The sequence below is a fragment of the Phalacrocorax carbo genome, chromosome 2, assembly GCF_963921805.1.
Source record: "Phalacrocorax carbo chromosome 2, bPhaCar2.1, whole genome shotgun sequence".
In the NCBI taxonomy this organism is placed as follows: domain Eukaryota; kingdom Metazoa; phylum Chordata; class Aves; order Suliformes; family Phalacrocoracidae; genus Phalacrocorax; species Phalacrocorax carbo.
The window spans coordinates 11,805,814-11,824,787 of NC_087514.1; the positions used below are offsets into that span (position 1 = coordinate 11,805,814).

General features: G+C 41.0%; 1 long non-coding RNA gene across 1 annotated transcript in view; it reads right to left on the reverse strand.

Moving 5' to 3' along the window:
- LOC135312280 (uncharacterized) overlaps nucleotides 1–14,572 on the reverse strand; it is a 40,739-nt gene extending 26,167 nt beyond the window's left edge. The window contains exon 1 of the long non-coding RNA XR_010371846.1: nucleotides 14,109–14,572. This is a non-coding gene — a long non-coding RNA (uncharacterized LOC135312280). The remainder of the gene's footprint in view (nucleotides 1–14,108) is intronic.
- Between the last annotated feature and the right edge of the window lie 4,402 nt (nucleotides 14,573–18,974).

The window sequence follows — 18,974 nt, forward strand, 5'->3', positions numbered from 1 at the left end:
CACCCTAGCTTGACAGATGGTTTCCGTCACTGTAATGGGCCACACTGAAACTCAGCACAGAAATCTGATTTGAAGATCAGCCAAGAAGCATCAAGATACTTGTGTCAGGATATCTGGATGTCCTAGCTGAAAAAAGCCTTTTCATAGCTTCATATTAATGAAAAAGAAAGTTCTACCTCATTATGCTAGAGCTGTTAGTAAAGTTGGAATTTAGGAAATACTTCTCTTTTTTGTGCTCTTAATGTCTAGATGAGATGGGAAAAGTTACGGGTTTGAAGTCACAAGACCATGCAAGATTTTTTTTAAGATGTCTAGTGATGAGGACTGCAGGGATGACACTCTGGTGAGTATCTAGAAGATGAAGGCTAGTTGTCACTGCAAATTTTTCCAGGCTGTTTTTGCTTTCAAACACATGTGATTTGAATCATGCCCTACCCTGCAAAAGTGAGAACCATGGAATCTTGCTTTAAATCTCAGTATCAAGTTACTGCAATATTTGCTAAAACACCAGCCTATGATTAAGATGTGCATATTCAGCTTAAGGGGTCTTAAATGCGTATTTTAAAATGTTGACACAAATATTTTAATATTTTGTGCATTAGATGCCTAACAGCCCCTCAGCAATGTGAGGACTGCCATGTCACCTTGGAGATCTGTAGGTTCTTCTAGCTCACACTTCTGATTGTGCCTAGAATGACAACTCTCAGCCTTGTTGTGGGTCAATTAAAACTCTTGCCTGAATTCTGGAGTAAATTTTGAGCAAATTTAGCTAGAGTTATGGTATAGTAAGAAAATTAGAATATTGGGTCTTGAACTAAGTAAAATACAACAGTTCTGTGTAGGTTTTGACATGCATCTTTGAGTGCAATAAATTCAGAGCAAAACCTGGGAGATGTGAACCTAAGCAAACTGAAAACATGATGTACGCTAGGCTCTTTGCGTGAGATTTGCTTATTTTTCCTGCTTACAAGGCATTTGGTATGCTTTTGCATATTTGGTCAGTGCACTTGAAAGACCAAACAAGTGCAAGCCAGTGCTATTATTTTTTTCTCCAGGGATGCTCTTCAACTGTCTTGAATTCTCCAGTAAGGCCTAGGATTTTAGTTTCTATCCCTCAGGCTAAGGAAGATTGGATAGTTCATCCATGGAATGTATTAATACCATTTCTTAATCATCCAGAGCAATCACTGTAGGTTGTGCAACACAGAGCACTCCTTTTTTCTGCAGGGGCTGTGCTTGCTGACAACCAAGGAGAGCGCAAGACTGCATATTAAATCCTGGTCCCCTTGTATGGAAGCACTCTTATCCCAAAATAAGAGCTCACCTTGGCATCTTTTATGATCACATGTATGAGAAAATAGCTTAGAATCAGACCAACAGAAAATACTGGGGCACAAATATTGCTTTTGTGTCTTTCATAAGAGGGTAGAAGAGAAAAGACACTTATGATGAGGACTCAAGAAATGTGGGCTAAGTCCTGGCACCAGTACAAAATTCTGGTGTTGCCTTGGGCAAGTGACTTTGAAATTCAATTCTCTGTTTGCAAAATGGGGGTAATAAAATCTCGTAGCAGTGTTGGAAGGATAACTCCATTAATATTTATGATGTGCTTGGGTACTCCAGTGCCAGGAACCTTTATATCTACCTCCCCTACTACAGGACACTCAAGTTCATGGTTATTTTGGTGAGGACACACACCAGAATGCCAGCAGGAAGTTGGCAGTGTCTTGTTTGAAATTAGTTGAAAAAAATGGAATAACTGCCTTTTGAAAAATGCTGGTACATCAGCACATGTCTTCGTCCTAAAGAGAGATAAAAAGTTAAACTAGCTGTACGTTATATAACTGGCTGTTAAATGATGTACTACACTCTTCCAAGGGAAGGAACTAGTGCCTCCTGGGAGGTGTAGTTCAATGCCAAACAAGCTTATGTGGAAGGACATGATTATAAATGACCAAGATCTATGGCTGCCATGAAGCTCTAGTCATTCCACTGGATGTGTGGGCATTAAGATTAATTACAAAAGCTATATTTTATTTTGAGTTTCCTGTTAGAAAGTCCCATCAAAATCTTTGTTTATTGGTTTGTTTGTTGTTGGTGTCTGCCCTGTGTGTCATGTCCCCCTCCCCGCCCCCATAGATCTGCTTGATTTTAGAGGTAGTATCTGATGGGAAAATGACATGTTGAGGAGTTCGTTTTTCATGGTATTTTCAGTAACCCTCAGCCCTTTCATTAAGAGATTTTTATTTAAACCACTGGTTTAAGTTGCTCTTGGGGAGATTCTGATTGGACACAAGAGGAAAATTTTTCACAGTGAGGACAGTCACCATTGGAATAATCTCCCCAGGGAAGTGGTTGACTCGGCCACGTTGGATACCTTCAAGAGTTGTCTGGGCAGGGTGCTGGGCCATCTTGTCTAGACTGTGCTCTTCCTAGAAAGGTTGGACTAGATGATCCCCGAGGTCCCTTCCAACCTGTGATTTTGTGATTCTTTTGCCATCGGGAACTGTACTTGCATGATATCAAGGCCTGATTTGTAAAGAAGGTGACATGAGATCAAAGGAAACTCTCTTTCCTTTACACAGTACATTTGCACTTTAACCCTCTGCAGCAGGTGAAGGATACCTTTGCCCCTGCCCTGTGCTACCCAGAGACTTTATGAAACTATCTTGTATCTTTCCTTTAAATGTTTTATTACTGCTTGGAACAGTGCTCTGTCTTGTGTTTCAGCACGTTTATTTTCTGTGGGAACAGTAATCTGATTGCAGTGTACGTGTGTGGGTGGGTAGATTATAAATTATAGGCTCTGAGCTCAGGTGCACATCTTGGGAGCAACTTTTAAATAGTTGCATGATTAACAAACCCTTCTCCTTTGTGGAATGGAAAGCAACTTCTGTCTCGAAGATCACTGCTTTACTTCAGGAATTATCTATCCCCCATGGAGCCTGAACGACTTGATGCTGGAGGGAAAATATTTGTTGTGTTATGGATGTGAGGCCAGATAACTAGCTATCTGTGGAATGATTTATAGACAACAGACTTGGGAGGTGGGAACAGGGGGAACTTTTCAGGAAATGTGTTCATTGCTTTGGAGGGATGTTGCAGGACTGACTGAGACAGCCTTTTGTGGCTGGAGTGGTTTAAGAAGGTCTTGTCCCCAACACTTTGTTGTTGTCCCTCAGCTGGAATCTGTCCTTAGCTGAGCAGCAAACGCTCCTTTGACAAACACTTGTCTCCCTTCAGTGTAAAGCCAGTGAGGTTGTTTTAAGCAGCCAGTAGCAGTGGGCTCAGCTATGTTTCAGCGGATGCAGTATGTTCATGCAGTTGTTCAGGGTGGCTCAGCTAACTGCCCTGGAAGGCCAGTAATTAGACTAGATGTAGGGGAAAAATATAATCTCACTCATGGCTACTTTAAAATAGGTACTGCAATTTTTATAGAGATGGATGGCATATAAATATCTAGATAAATTAATGATATAATGGAGGCTTTTTTGCCATTCTGACATCTTAAAACTCACTACCACTGTTAGTCCATCTATGTTATGGATTGCAGACCCAGGCCAAGAAATATTTAAGCAGATGTTTAACTTTAATTATAGAAGCAGGCCCACTGGTTTCAAGGAGAGTACTTGTATATTTTTTTAAATTAAGCATGTGCTTAAATGCTTTCCTAAATATAGACCTAATCCAGTAGTTCCGTTAAAAAATAATGCCCAGCAAGCCTCAAAGTAAAAGGCTAGAAAAATGAAAGAAGAATGGTTATAATACTGCAAAAAAGCAAAGCAGCATTCTGATCAATTCTCTTTTTCAAGCAATCTTGTTGCAGTTTTACCACATAATCCGACTGGATTGCTCAGATAAAAGAGATGCAGGCATATTTACCAAGTGTTTCTATTTAACGTTCCAAGTATCAGTCTAGAGCATATGTGCCTGATTCTGGAAACCGTCTGTTCACAGAACTTTGGTTTTCCCAGGCAATGTGTGTGCTGCCTCCTCACAAAGTGGAAGCAAATATTTATTAACAATAGGAAATAGATAATTCTATATGTGAGTTTCTCTTGGTAGTGTTTGTGGAGAAAGCACACATAGTAGGCATCCTTGAGGGTCAGTACCTCAGGGTAAATATGGCCTCAAATGCAGAGATGGTAGGAACATGCTTGAATACAGCAGTTTGCCAATGCCAGCATTTCCAGGGGTGGTTTTCATGCCAACAAAAAAATATATATCTGTGTGAATAGCTTCCCAGAGAACATAAATTCAACCAGTGTGGTGTTGACCTGATAAATAGCAAGTTTAGGGAAAATGATTGGAAATTAAACAGGATCAAGATAAAACTGACTCATGGCTAAATTCGTAGCTAAATGCTGAGAAGAACAAAAACATAGACAAGGGGAAATCAATTGATTACCAATAAACTACATGCAAAAGGTTTCAGAATGATTGCAGCAAATTATACTCAATAACAAAGGAAGGAATGCTATAGGTTTTTAAAGGTGTGTTTTATATGCATAGTATATTGTACTCTACGAGACAATGCGTTATTTGTGTATGAATAAAAATGCCTATGTATGTCTATACACATGCCTAAAAAAGTAAATCTATAGGTTTAAAAAAGTAATATAGGCATAGGTCTAAAAACATTATTTTCATTAGTTTAAATTTTCCTGGGCTAAGCAACATCTGTTTGGAGAAGTTGGCAAAACCCCATGCAGAAAATAATTCTTCTTTACTTTGTAATTTCTGTTAGGGGCACAAAGTCACAGAAGTTAAGGAAAGAGTTATAGCTTAGTCTAAGGTGCAGGGCTCAAGAACAGCTCAGTCAGGAAGAAGTTAGAAGGAACAGAAGCTGATTCTAACAACAACTTCATGGTGCTGGCTCTTTTGCTAGAAATGTCATTGTACAGACTTTCAGGGTGTTCATAATTTTCTTATAAAATGCCCTTAGTACAGAAATATAGGGTTCTTTGAAACATTTTTTGCCAGAGTAACATGTGATTCTGCACAAACTGTATAATATCTTGAAGCTGGAAATAACTTCCTGTAGTTTTCAAAGGATCTTTCCTATTTATTATTTTTTTCATATTAGAATTGAAATATTCACAGGATTAAAAAAAAATGAATGTGCTTTCAGTTCTATCAGTTTTATATTAGATGAAGACATACATTTAAGTGACCAACTTTTTAAATAGCACAAATTCTACTAATTTATAATTTTGATTATACAGTTTTCAATTATGACAAAGACTGCTGCAGGGAGGGAAGATATGTTCAGTTTCCTAAGTCTGTAATGGCTTGGGAATGTACTGATAGGCTTTCACTGGAAGAGGAAAACTGGAAGCTGAGGGTCGTGGGGTAGAAACCAAAAGAAATAGAAAAAAGGAATGAAGTGGTGCCATGAATTGCATAGGGTGAATGTGAGGACCCTTAGAAACAATTTTGGAAACAGTGCTGGCTTTGACATTGGAGCAGTCCACCCTTTAGAGCAGTGGAGAACTGGTTGCACAGTTGGGGTTCTGGTGTGACCTATGTCATCATCACATAGGTGCCTGCATCTAGCTGGACAAACTGCATCCTAAACTCTGTCATCATCCTAAACCACTCTAAACATCTAAACCAGCCAAGGCTTCACCAGCTGCACTGGAACCAGATAGGTAGTTAACATACACCCAATCAGCCTGAGTGAGGTTTTCTTCCCCCAGCTTTAAACGCTACAGGGTGGGTTTCCCAGGCAATGTGTGTGCTGCCTCCTCACGAAATGGAAGCACCTGATCTTCCTTTTTTGGTTCCCAGTCTGATCTGTGGAAATTTAGTATGTACAATCGGTGGGTCCTGACAGTGATCTGTTGCATCCTAAGGTAGACATGGGGTTTTCAGTGTACCAGTTGTTCTCTCAACTTTATTTGCCAGACAGATTAGAGTTCCTGAGCCCAAGGAGGGATCAGCCTAGATGCAGACATTTTTGTTGCACATACCTCAGCTTGAGTGAAAAATTTCATCCTTACAACCTGGGTAAAGGTGATCTTGCCCTAAGACAGGAAGACTGTTCTAACATTTGAGGTCCTTTCCAGATTAATTTTACCCTTTCCAAGAGAAATATTCAGGTAAATAACTCCTATCATAAATAAAGTTTGAAGCATGTTGTAGAGTTTGGGCTCTAGGAACCAAGTTTTTTTAAAAAAATTTCAGTTGAAAATGTGAAGACAACACACCTATTGATATGGTGGCTCCATGGAGGCCCAGGCTAAGGACCCAAGGGATGCATGCAAATAGTCTTCTCTTTGGAAAGCATAAAAGAAGCCATTGTGCAACAGGGAAGCAATACCTCCTCTTATTCCTTTGTTTCTGAATGAATGTGAAGGCAACTGCTGAGCTCTGCTGCTGAAATTTCTGGTGCCATAATGTTTTAGCAATGGTATTATTCACAGGGACTAAGGTGGGAAGGCGCCTTCTGATCATGCAATCACAAAGCTGATGCCAGTGCTGTCAAATGTCCTTGAGGACTAAGGTGGGACTTTTTATGTGTTTGCTCTTTAGGGATTGAAGAGGGAACTAATATTTTCCACCTAAACAGCCATTGACGTGCCAACTGCTCTTTTGCTTCCCACTCAGATGCCTAGGACACTGCATAAAAAATAGATAACTCACAGGGTTTTGTCTGACTTTAGCACAGTAACTTTCCATTCCAAAATGTCAAGAGATTCTTTAGCATCAGTAGGAACAACCTTGCCAAAGTGGGTACAAATCAGAATCCTGGAGAAGCCTGATTCAGAGAAAAACCAAGGTCCCGGCTTTCCTGATGGTGTCTTCGTCCCCTTTCTGAATCTGCTTGGCCAAGTTAGTGTTAACCATGTTACAAATTGCCCAGGAACAGTGCCTGTGTCCTGGACTCCTAGAGAAAACATTTTACAAGGAGGGTGTGAGGAAGTTGTATCAGTGTGTAGGAGAGGGATGGCAGGTTGGGATTAGAGCGAGAAGGTCCTAGAGACGAAGGAGAAGGATATCCACAGTCATACAGGGTGAAGTAGAGGGTTGCCATAACTGTGCTGTGTGAGGCAAAGTCTGGCTGGAGGTGATCTGAAATTAGCCCCAGAAGCTGTAATGAGAATATGGGGTAGAAACTGAAAGGATATATAGAAGTGGGAGCAGGAGACAAGTGGGAGAGGGGACAGAAGCCCTACCATGCCTGGCTGGGGTGTGTGTAGCATGGGGAACACATAAAAAAACCCTGTCGCAAGGGGTGAAAGTGGGCTTTAGGAAGAGCTGGAGACAATGGCAGAGGTAAGAACACATATGGGAAACCAGGATGGCGATGAAGGGGTGAGCAGGGCCCAACATGAGGTAGAGGCGTGGGGTGGCCGATTGAAAGAGACGTTTCTGATAGAGCAGGAAAGGGTTTGCAGGAGTCCCAGGAGGCAGTGGTGAGCTTAGCCAACAGCATTTTTGAGTCTTAGGGTCACACACTGAACAACAACAATTCTGGTGGGAGAATTACAGCAGCCCTAGAGCTGGACAAGCTCCTTGAGGTTCATAAGAAGAGACCTGCACAGACAATGTCCACACTCTATCACACCCTGACTTGCATCCAGGCTTGGTAACATCTGCTTAGACCAGCTGAGCCCATGTTCCTCACATGGAGAAAAGGTTGCAACTGGAAGGAGATGACTGAATAGAGGCCCAGGGTAATGAGGGTACATGAGGACAACGAGAGTTCACTGAAGGAGAGCAGATCTCAGAGCACGGGCAACTTTTTATAGCAGGAGGAACAGCCAGGGGAACCAGCGAGGTGGAGGAGGCTAAATTTTTCTTCAAAGGTGCTGGCTGCAAGGCATGGGAGAAGAGCCAGGGAAAGAAGCAAGAGAAAAAGGAGCAAGGCTAAGAACTTGGCATGAAGGGAAGGAGGGAAAGCTTGAGGGGAGATTTTTCTGCTGTTATGGATCCTCTGGTAATAAATCAGATTACTTTTAAAAAAAGGGTGAGAGAATTACTGAGGAAAAGGCTAGCTGCGTAAGCTGGAAAAGAAAGAAAACTAACAGCAGGCAAGCTCCACAGCTTTCTCAGATAAATAAGCTGTATAACAGCGCTCCTGCCTGCTGTCCAGCTGCTGCAGGCAGCCATGGATCATTTCCTCCTGTAACTTCTCCTTCTTCCTGGGGTCAGCAGTGGCTCAGATGGTAGCATGTTCTTCTTTCAAAACCCATGGAAGGACCTCAGAGCATTACTCACAACCTTCCACCACCCTCCTGCCTTGTTGTTTGACACTGAGTGTAGGTAGGACAAAGGAGGGTTTATCCTTCAGGCTTTACAATGACATTTCTTAGTAAAATATTTTTGCAGCTTCAAGGTTTTTTTGTAAAACAGCTTGTTTTAAATTTTGAATTGGAAAAATTGTAGAAGCAAAAAGAGGAGAAAGACAGGAAAACAGAGCAACTGCAATCAGAAGGGAAGTTTCCTCTCCCATAATATTTTCTCTCCAAAAGAAAAAACAGCCACAAAAATGTAAGAAAATATTATCTCTTAACCTTCTTAATGACCAGAACATTCTTCAATGATGAGTAATGTTTTTGAGAAAACCTGAATTAGGAAATGATGAAACTTTGATGCAATTTATGGAATTGGTGGAAAACTGTGAAACAGGACTAGTCACTGCCAGGCAACAGATTTCTTGACTGAAAAAATAATATTGCAGTAATGGATTCATTGAAAATTCTGCATATCCTGTTGGCAGAACAAAACAGATTTTGTCCCTGATACAGAGGAGAAGGAAGAAAATATCAGATGGACCTTAATTATGTTATAAAGCAATAAATAAAATAAACTTAAGCTAAACCAGAGTGATAATCTAAGCAGGCCTTACAGACTGCCTCTCCAGTGGACAGAGAGAGGCACCTTGAGAGGAGAGTTTGTGCATCCTCTCTTCATTGCATGCTTGAATATGGGAAGAGTTTCTCTCCACTAACCCAGGAGACTGAATGATAGTCCTCTTGCAGCCTGATGGGCAGTCATGCCCCTGAACTCAGGTGGCTTTGCTTTGTTCTTCCATTCAATTCAGTTGTACCACATTGATTATTTTGATGAATATTTTCTGAAGACTCTTCATTTCTTGTGGTCCTGTCTTCATGAGATTTCTAATGGATTCTGAAAAAGTAAACCCTCCTCCTGGTGCCTTTAACTGACAAAACATGCTACTGCCTTCAGTGCCAGTTTAGTTCCTTCCGCAAACCGAAAATGAAAGACCAAAAAAACTTTCTAAGTCTGCATTGTCTAAGCATTTAATCTTGGCCTTGCCGAGTTAAAATCACTATACGGGAGGGCATCGTGCCCCTGTGTGATCCCACAAAGCTGCAGCAGTCAAAGCAGATTAACTGCAGTCTAAAGCCCAGCAGGTCTATTGTTAGTAAAGTGGAAGAAACAACTTCTCTTTGCCGATGAGAAAAAAGCCTCTAATCTGGTGCACAAAGAAGGGCTATTTTTTTTCCTAGATGCATCTTGAACTCACGTGTCTCAGTGTGAAGTAAGTGCACAGATAGAGCAAGGGAACTGCAGTGGCTGCTGAATGTGATGTGGTGGGATGTTTAGCCCAAGGCACTCAGCATCAAGTTTTTCCCCCAGCTCTGTGATACTCTTGTGCAACTTCAGAGTGATTCCTCCATCTTTAGAGTGGGGCAGTGGTTTTCAGGTTGTGCCCACAGGCTAAATGAAGGATAACTGTGAAGAACAAGTCTTTTCTGAGAGAAAAAAATCTCTACCTAGAAGTCAGAGTCTCCTCGGGGAAAGGTTTGGGAGATTTCTAAAACAAGAGGGTTGGAAAAATCTTAAAGAACATTGTGAAGTTTCCTTCTCCTCACTGAGATTTCTTTCCTAAAATCTTGGTTTGGCTTGTAATGAGGAATTTGCCAGAGTACTTAGCTGTGCTCCACAGTGCCTGATCAGCAGGGGTCTCCCTGAAATCCAGAGCTGCTGTGACTGCACTTATAAGCAGAAGCAGAACTTGGGATCTTGCTGCTGTTACCTTCTGGGAATATACCAGCTGGGGAAAGGCAATGCAGTGCCTGTTGGCGTGTAGGTGTGAATAAGGAATAGGATGCAAAGGACGATACTTTTCATTTAATTTTGTAGCTGTGTGCTGTAACTAGATGTGTTGTCTCCAGGGGGCTGTTCTGCTGTTATTCTGATGTTGCCTTTGACATGTTAATTAGCTCTAAGGAAGTTTTCATTCATTAAGTCTTTTCACCAGGAGAAGATTAATTGATTTAAAGTATCCAGGTGTAAATCAAACTGTGTTCTGGTTAATTTCTAGGATTGGTAGATTCTAAAAAATAAATACCTGGTATTCCTCTCCTTTCCTATATTGCTCTCTGATTCTGTCCTGCAGGTGAAGGATACAGTTAGCCTAGGATCTCCTCACAGTTTTGTGGAAATTCCACTCAAACCAGACATATTCTTAAAAGCAGAGTTCTGCATTTACTCATTATGGAGCAACTTAGTTAGGGCTGAGCAATAAATTTTGTTAAACTGTTGCCTGAAATAACATTTTCCATGTATATGTATAACCAAGTAAGACCATTCTCTTGGGGCAGGTATACCCTGTTTTATCAGCAGAGGACATGTGAGAATATATGGCCCCTCAAGCCAAACTATAAGGCAAGAAAACTGTCTGGTAATCCAGGGAGGAGTACAGAAAAGGAAGAGGACTATAAAAGGATAACGTAAAAGAAGATATTTTATTTCTTCAAGGTGTATTATCTTGACCGGGGAAAGTGATGTCTGTCTGTATAAAGACAATAGCAGTATGAGACTTCCTGCTTGTGAGCATTTATTCCTACCTTTGGGGACCACTTTAGGAAGTCAGAGATTCATGGCAGCCATAGGACTTCTATTTCTGTCCCTCTGGCTTGGAGAACTGTACCTCTCCACTCAGATTTCACAGTGCTTTTACAAGGTCTGATCTTTAAGATAAGAAGCCAGGCTTCTGAAGCTATCTAGAAGTGTGCCTCTCTCTTGTTTCCTCTGTGCAGTTCTTCAACTCTGTTTCTCAGTGCTTCAGTAAAGGCAGCCAACAACTCCTGTTACCTGCTTCTGTTTTACATTTTCAGTCAGTGATTAGTCACTTCTCACCCTGTTATCCCAGAAGAACAGGGTTACAGTGGTGCCTTCTAAAATGAGGTATCCCTTGTTCAGGTATCGCCTGATCGAGGAGAGGTTCTCAGCACCTTGGTGCAGTCACCACCCAGAGTTACAGGAACACTACCACATCTCCAGGGACCATTCATTCTCATTTCCCAAACTGAAGGAGACCTTTTAGCACAGCAGACCTTTGCCTTTGGCTGGCAGCCACTGATCTGTGCTACAATCGGATTGACATTATGTTTTTCTGTGTGCAATCTCTCACTAAATAACATATGTGAAGAATACAAACTGGCTTTTGGATTTTTGCATCCTCTATAGTGTCTTCTTAACACCTTTACTGCCTCAGGACTATTGTGGCACACTGCAATGTGGGTTTTTATTATGCAGACCTTGCATCAACCAGAAACTAGACTAAGCCTACTGCCTTACAGCAAACGGCTGATTGCCCTTTTTAGCAGGACCTTGAGTTGCATCCCAACTAAGAAGTGAAAGTGTGGGGAAAAAAGCTTTCTATCTACCTCCAGCAGTTTTACTGGTCAGCTCATAGGCCTGCTGTTGAACAAAACACAGTGTGCTGCTACATGTGAATAAAGTGGCAATAGTTTACTACTGTGGAAGTGCCAAAAAATGCTTCCTGTCTCCCATGGCAACCTCGAGCTTGCATGGAACAAATTGTGAGCAAATCCTGCTGTACTTATTCGTGTTCTTGTGCTTTGCCACTCAAGCCTGCTGCAAAACCAACAGCAGAGAAAAGACAACAGTGGAGTGCACTGGCTCTGACACATGCATGTTGTTATCTCCCCAGTTGTTATTCTGTGGTTGCCTCCTCCTAACAGTTGACTTTGTGTGCTGATATCGTGTATAAATCTCTAGTTCCATTCAAGGGTGGAAATGGTAAAGCAAGCGCTAACTAGAAAAGAACTGGTGACTCATAAGCCCAAGCATTCTTCATATTTAGCAAGAATAAATACTGATGCGAGAGAGATTTACATTTAATAATGGTTAAAAACTGTAATATGTTGATGGGGCACTCAGTTCCTTGTGCACCCATGACTCCTATTGACTTTGGAGGTAGTTGCAGGGGTGCAGTGGAGGCTGGATTTGGCATTTCTGAACGTTATTCTGTACTCCCAGGGATTTCTGGGGAAGGGAAAAAGGAAGAAGGGAACTGCCTTTGGAATTTGCATTTCATTCTTTAGCAATAACTAACAAAGGAAATATTTTGCTATGACTATACACTTTCCTTTGCGTGAAATTAACATACCTACAGTGACTCAATTATCCGGTGATTTCAATCTGATTTTTTTTTTTAACCATATAAAAAGAAAAAAGGGTAGATCACCGTACATTGGTCAGTGGCATGCCAGATTCCACACATACATACATGCATCCTGACCAAAACCTATGCACTTTATCACTGGGACGCATTAATACTTGTCCTCGTTCAGGAAGAACAAGCATAGGGTTGGTGAAGGGTGGCCAAAGACCAGTGCAGCTCCCCAGCTCTTCTGGAATCTTACTTCCACACTCCTGCCTGTCCCTGTTGTGATGCAATCTGGCAGCTCTCACGTGTCCTTGCAACAAGGATGTACCAGTTCGAGCTTTTTGCAAGAAAGGAAGGAAAACCTCAAATAATGAACTCAGACTTGCAAAGGAAGAAGGAAAATATAATTTTCAAATGCATGACTTGTTTTATAAATTGCAAAGGCATTTGCGCTTTTCAAAAGGAAATACCTCAAATCCACTGGTGTTCAAACCATGGGGTCCAGTTCTTAGGTGGCAGAGATCTGCAAAACTCCCCAGAAGCTGTATAAGTTATGCTTAAAAATTGTGACATCTGTATCCAATTTGAAGCAGCCATTGGGAGAAAACTCATTAAGAATAAGCATTTGTAGAAACATTAAACTAGGAGTCGCAGTTTGCCCTGATTAACCGTTGAATATAAGAATATAGAGAAATCATGTAAACTCCATTCATTTAAAACAGATGTGTCAGAGCCAAAGTTCTGTTTGCAGGAGGGTTCACCACAGGAGCAGTAGGCAGTGAGTCAGCTTATTTGCAGAGCTGGACAATTCCGGCTCCCAGTCCTGTGTCCCCGTCACTATCAAGCATATTTTTATCTCACTCTTAAGTCTTTCAGCAACAGTTGAGCTGCTTCAAGCATTGATCTGAAGCCCGAGGGAGTCCTAATGTAATATAAACAATAATGATAATAATAAAAATCCATACTAATTGCCATTTAACTTCCCTCTTATTATTAGTCACTAACAAAACACTACCATTCTCCCCTAAATCCTGCATAAACAATCCAGTGTGGCTTTGAAACATAAACATCCACTGACAGATGAAGCAGATTTCATTAGCCATTTCCTATATGATAAATATCCTGGTGTTATTAATGTCCTGCTAAATAAACAGTAACAGTGTTAAAATGAATACTAAAAAAAAAATCATTAAACAGTATATTAACATGAGTGACAATGCAGTTCATCTATCATAGGCAAATACTTTCCTGTGGTCAAAATCATCCCAAGATGAAAATAAATGTATAAAATATGCTGTATTTTTTCCTTGCTTTAATATTAGTTCTCACATTATTGTGTCTTCCCTGAGTATTTTTGATAGTCAGAATAGTAAATGGAGACACAAAATTTTCTTTTTCATTGCAACGGACTCTAAGCAGTGTCTGTCCTGAGTAGCATGCAGTTTATATTAGACAGAGAAACAGTTTTGGGAAATGACAAAAATGAATTAATGATTTTAAAAAAAATTTTATTAGTGGTTTATACTTCATGTACTACTATTTATGAAATTCTACCATATTAAGCCTCTCCAAACCCCTGAAGTCAGACTCACCTCACTGTGACATATGCTTGTGTCTCCTGGCAGGAAAGGTTTTCCTAGAAACCCTTTTAGTTTTTTTTTTCAATCATTTACATTAAATCACCTATCTCTAAATATTTCAGACAAGGAGAACTTACGTTGAGTTTATCTGTGATGGAGGCGAGTTACGAAAGGCCTGTGAGTCCGGATGCTAAGGTGCAGCGCTACCAAGAATGCAGAAATGCGTGGGCAGCATGTGCTTCTGGGCTGCATAACCCTGCAGCTCCTTTGGCCAGGTTGTTTAACCTCCTCCCTCTCCCCAGTCTCCCCCGGAGGCCTGTAGCACTTTGCACATCCTGGGGTGCTGTGAGGATAAATTCACTGGCAATCTCTCAAATACTATGAAGCTATGTAACTACAAAGAATTGCACATACTGCTAAGTCCGAAGAGCACCCCTTGAATCTTCCCTGAGTTTATTCTGGCAAATCTATCTCGTGTTCAGCAGGCTCCACCTGGTATGTATGTTGTTTGGCTTTGTTATTTTAAAATATGTAGTCGTATTTAGAGCTTCTGATTAGGTCAAAGGTGCTTAGCACTGGATATTGAGCAGTCCTGAGCAGACATGGCAGTAGACAGAAAAGTGCAAGAGACTTTCAGGGTCTCTCCTGAACAGACTTCCAGAGAAATGCAGCTGAAAAGAACAAAATTACTTCTCTGCAATTCAACCTTATTGAGCAACACCAAGACCAGTTATCTGAAAGAGGAACCTCACCTAGAAACTGCAGTTTGTAGAGTAATCTCCCTCGGTTTCTATGGATGTTTTTGCCTGATCTATGAAAAAACAGTCCCACACCCAGTCCCCATTTCTAGTAAAAGCTCCATCTGACTCCATGCAAGGAACAGACATTTTGCCCCTGATATTGACAGGAGATAACTGGGTTCTCTAAGAACTTCATATGTCTTTTGCAATAGATGAATTATTATGGCATTAGTCACACTTGTTACCAACTCTCCCTCTGTTGTACTTTCACCTTCCTATTAGAAACTGAACCTTTGTTTGTTCTGTGCCTAAGCGTAACGAAGTTGTTCAGTGAATAGCATTTGCCAGGACTGACCGGATGTTTGCCTTCTGTTAAACATGAATAAATATTGATAGGCCTAATCCTAAAAATCCCAACTGCAGGAAAAAATAAACAGTACAACCAAGCTGTTAATGAGTTATTGAAGATCAAGTACATTTATACTATTCAGATATAACCAGCTTCCTTGTATACCTTTTTTCTGCAATTGCTAGAATCTTAGTTGTGAGGTTTACTTTAAACTGTTTCCTATAAAACACAGTAAGAAGCAGTGCAATGTCCTGCAAAGAAAATGCATTTAAATTATAATAATTTGCATTTAAATCTAGCAACAACTCAGCCTTTCCTTGTCCTGGCCTTGCTGTCCCATTCACATCTGTTATTTTAATAGCCGGAATCCTCCATCAGGGTGAATTACAAGGAAGATATTGCATGCAAGGACCAGCAAGAGGCCTCAAATTGTACCAACTTCAGCAGCAGGTGTGCAGGTGGGGCGCATTCCCTGGCTTAACTGGTCCAGGTTAATGTAGCTGCAGTAGAAGACTAGGAGGTTCCAGGAGGATGTGTTGTGATACGAGCTGTAGAAACCCTCCCCTTAGGAGTTTGGAAGGGTGACATGGAGAGTCATGACATGCGTGCAGCAAATGCAGACTCAGTAGGAACGTGCTGCCTTCCTTGGCGAGGCCACAAGAAGTGCTGAATTGCACTGTTTTGCCTCTGTGTCCCTCCTTGCAGCTTCCTGACCCACCCAAGAGCATGCTCCAGGGCAGTGCTCCTCTGGAAAGCTAGAAGCAGAGCCAAATACCTACAATGGAGGGTGTGAAGGAAGCTCTTGCATGACAGGTTAGGAGTTTGCAGTGGCGACACTGCAAAAACAGGCAGCAAGTTTCCGGTTCTGCCCGCTGTGTAGTTCTGCATCCCCAGCCAAGGCTGGGACCTGCTGCTTCTTGTAGAGACAATGTCATGTTGACGGGACTAATTGGATAATATCGCTTTGACGGACAATGAGTTGTTACCAACAAACTTTTATTTGGAGAGGAAAACTACATTTTGGCAGAGTACCCTTGAAGGATTGCCAAGGTCTGTGGGGAAATCTGCTGCTTGGCATCCTGTGAAAACTCAGGTTGTATGGTACAAATTACAGGGTGATGTAAGCAAGCAAGGCACTTTTAATAAGGATTGGCCGTTACAAGAAATGACACAGATCAGGACCCTCCCTTTTGATGCATTTTCCATTAGTTCCCACTGGTCCAACGACAGCCAGCTCCATTTAGGACTCAATTTGTTTGATTATTTTTTTACAAATTCAAGTTCATTATTTCCCCTTCATTGTGAGAAATGTTAGGGTTTGCAGCCTCACCTTAACCCTCTTGTATAAGCACTGAAGTTAAGTAATATCTGCATGTAATTACATGCAAAAACCCTTTAGTATAAATTGCCTAAACTGAATGTGATATAAGCCATTTCAGAATCTGGCCATAACAGGTTCTCTTCTTTTGATACTATTTAAACAAAGTATTAATAAATTAGTCTACGATGGGAAAGGATTCTTTTTCTCTTCATAGTAAGTTTCTGTTTTCTATGAAAATGTACTGAAAATACTTAGTAGTACATGCTGCTTAAACAATGCAAATGAGTACATTTGCCTTTTGAAACTAACAGTGTTTCTATTCTCAAATGGAAAAAAAAAGAATTAATGAGAATATCAGGTTGTTTGAAAAACCATGAGGTTTGACACCTACAGACTTCTGTGGTTGATCTAAAAAAGAGAATAAAAATATTCTTGCTTCACCCTTTTCCGCTCCTTATTTGTGTGCACGGGCCCCAGCTGACTGAGGCTGAGATAAAGTGTTATCACATGTGTGTTGCTTCCATTACGTTCCTGGGTCATGTAGAATATGAGAATATGAGAATGTACAGAAACTAATTGGGCTGAATCCCAGGTAACTACTGTATTTTCCCGTCACTGCATCTGTTTCATAGTACTTTTTACTTGTGGGAGGGCCTTTGCGGAATCTGGGCCAAACTCAACCTGCTCTTCCTTCACTGTGTACATACATCTTGGCTTTTGCACTGTTCACATAGCCACCTGTTTGGGAATTCATCCCAATTGCCTTCTTTGTGGTAGTTAAGGCATACATCAATTTATCTGTTCTGCTGGCTTTGGATGAGTCACAAATCTTGGCAGCAGAAAACCTATCTTTTCAACTTACATGGTCCAGCAATAATCCATGAACTAAGATACTATTCAGCTATACCTCACACTGAACACCATTTTTAATATTACTGAAGTGTTTTAGTCGTATACATGAAAGTAAGAGATTAAGTACAGGAGCTGATTATTTCTCAGATGAATGTTCCCTTGACATCCAGTTGACCTTGGGTTTCTTTCAATTTCTTCTCCAGGCTACCTTAGATCCCAGTACTTGTGACTGTGACTTCTTAGTGACACCACGAGCAGGCTTCCCAAGTCATAACCAACCACATTACTGCTGGAAATCCTACCATTTGACAGTTAGACTTGGATTTACCCCACATCTATTGGCCCATCCTGGATCAATTCCTCTTCAGTCAAGGTTAGCCTGCTGTGGGAACACCCTGATTGTGTCAATTGGGTCAATTTAAACTCCAAGTGTGGTCAGGAGCATGCTGGTGCTCACCTTAAATCCCAACCCCAGGCTGGGCTGGTCAGAAGTCTCTGAACACTAAACCCATCAACTTAGCCTAGTAATCACTATCTCTTGTAAAATCCAGAGGAAACAGACGTTAATACCCATCTTCACATCTTTCCACACAGCCACCTTAATATCAAAGCAGTGAAGAATCAAATCAATGCAAAGGAAGAGTTTCTAGAATACCTTTTATCAACATATTCAATAGTATTGCCTCAGTAAGTGGAACAATCCATGAGCTAAATTCATGCAGGCGCTTTGGTACTTGTTTCACCTAAGCAAATGCAAAGCATTAAGCGCTCAAGTAGTTCTGTTGCTTCCACATGCATAACTGCTTACCCAAGCAATGGTCTCCTTCACCTGTTCATAACCATGTACTATGCACCATAACCACCTGTGGAGCTCAGGTTTTTGGGTCAGTTGTTAAGAGCAGAAGCATCAGTGAGTATTTTCATTAAAAAAACCCAACCAACAAAACAAGCAACCGTCCCCCACCAAAATTATATTAAACAGTAGCATGCACTTACATTATCCAGGAGAAGTTCCATTAGCTTCTAGTAATGAAAACAAGCCAATGTCCATCATTTCCCAAAATCATGCCAAAACCACACTCTAGTCATGACAGAGAGAGGTTTACATGATGGTCCTTATGCCTCTCTTGAATTGTAAGTGAAGACATCAGGCACTCTGTACTACATTGCCCAAGAAGAGGTAAAAGATGAGTTTCTTACTTTACAGTTAAAGTTTTTAGACCCAAATATTGTTTCTGTCCAATATAAAACATGTATTGTTGTCAGCAGGAGTGTGACTGGGTCAATGAATCTAGCTATTTTTTTCTTCTCCGAGTTAATTAACTTATAAGACAGAAAAATGAACCTCTCAAATACACAGTAGTTGGTTAGACTGTGTAAGCAAATATTGATCCATATGCTTCTTTTTCTTTCAGTTCCTGTGTTCCAGTGTCAGAATAAGTTTAGTCAAAGTAAATTACATGAAATACACTTTTCAAAAGATTCTATCATCTGTGTTAAGTCCCTCATTTTTCAGTGCTCAGCAGCCAGTTACAGAACGATCAGATTTCCAGATGTTAGGTGTGGTACTAATGTTGGGTATTAACCCCTTCATGATTGGAGGTCTGGTGCTTTGAGAGGATTGCGACTTGCCTTTAGCATATGCCCAGCTCAGTCTCCTTCCCCAGACACTGTCTGCTGGGGTTGTAAGTAAAGACTGTGGGTAGGAAAACCAGAAGAGAAGATGCCCTCATATCACCTT